Source organism: Leucoraja erinacea, chromosome 25 (genome assembly GCF_028641065.1).
Source record: "Leucoraja erinacea ecotype New England chromosome 25, Leri_hhj_1, whole genome shotgun sequence".
NCBI lineage: Eukaryota > Metazoa > Chordata > Chondrichthyes > Rajiformes > Rajidae > Leucoraja > Leucoraja erinaceus.
The window spans coordinates 23727330-23728782 of record NC_073401.1 but is presented as its reverse complement, the minus strand read 5'-3'; positions in this window follow the sequence as shown (position 1 = coordinate 23728782).

The window sequence follows — 1453 nt, the reverse complement described above, 5'->3', positions numbered from 1 at the left end:
ATGCTGTTTCACACTTGCTTTTTATTCTTTTATTCTGTTCGAAATAAATAATAAAATAAAATAAATCAATAAAAAAAAGTCCCCATCCTCCAGAGACACCGAGTAACACCAACAAGTTGTGTCTTTTGTTGTAGACCACCATCTGCATTACTTGTGTCTGGGTTTTGAAATCTGTCAGTCAATAGTTACCTTAACCAACCACTTTAACTAGCAACGTCCTGTCCACTCCCACCCCAGCCCTTAACCCCACTGTGCAAAGATAACTGAGTTACTCCAGCTTTTTGTGTCCATCCATCTTCAGTGCAAAGATAATCGCTGGTGTGGCAAAATGCTGCATCCATCTTCATTAGATTTTCACACAGCCCCTCATTTCACACTCCTTGTCCAAAATGCTTACAACCAATATTTGAAGAAGCTTAATTTTGTTTATAGATGCAACGTGGCCACAGACACTTTGACCCACCGAATCCACGCTGACCATTGATTAGCGTTGCAGCTAATGTGCACGGCCTCGGTGAGGTCTGCTGTATGAGTTTATCGGGTTGTATCCAAAGCAAATCATTTCACTGTACCTAGATACATGTGACAATGAAGTATCATTGAATCATTGGTTTTTTGAAAATCAGCAGCATAAAGTCATGGAGTTACACCGCGTTGAAACAGGCCCTTCGGCCCTACTTGCCCACAACGACCAACATGTACACTAGTCCCACTTGCATGCATTTAGCCCATATCCCTCGAAACCTGTCTTATCCATGTACCTGTCTAATTATTTCTTAAACGTTGCGATAGTCCCTGCCTCAACTACCTCCTCCAGCAGCTCATTCCATACACACCCACCACCCTTTGTGTGAACAAAGTTACCCCCCTGATTCCATTTCCCCTTCACCTTGAACCTGTGTCCTCTGGTCCTCGATTCCCTACTCTGGGCAAGAGACTCTGTGCGTCCACTCGATCTATTCCTCTCATGATTGTATACACATCTACAAGATCACCCCTCGTCCTCCTGCCTCCAGGAACCAAATCATAGATTACCGGTTCACACTAGTTCCAAGTTATCCCACTTTCTCAATCACTCCTTGCACACTAGGTGGGCAAATTCACAGGGGAAGAGGGGGGGGGGTCAAATTTACCCACAGTTCACCAACAACCCTGCATGTCTCTGGTATGTGGGAGGGGATGGGTCTTTGCTTTCTGAGGAACCCAGTTCCATGCTGCAAAACTTCCATGTATCCCTTTCCCTCTCCTCTGGTTCCCAACCCTCCCCAACCAACCTGCCCAGGGGGTACACATCGGGGAGGATGGGTGTGGAGGGGAGGGGGAAGGGGGGGTCGTAGGGAGAGGGAAATGCAGCCGAGAGTGTGTAAGGTAAACTCAGATTCCGACAATCCAAAAAAGGATTCCTAAGCATTCTCCCTCAGCCCACTCGCATAATAGGAAGGAATTTGAATAA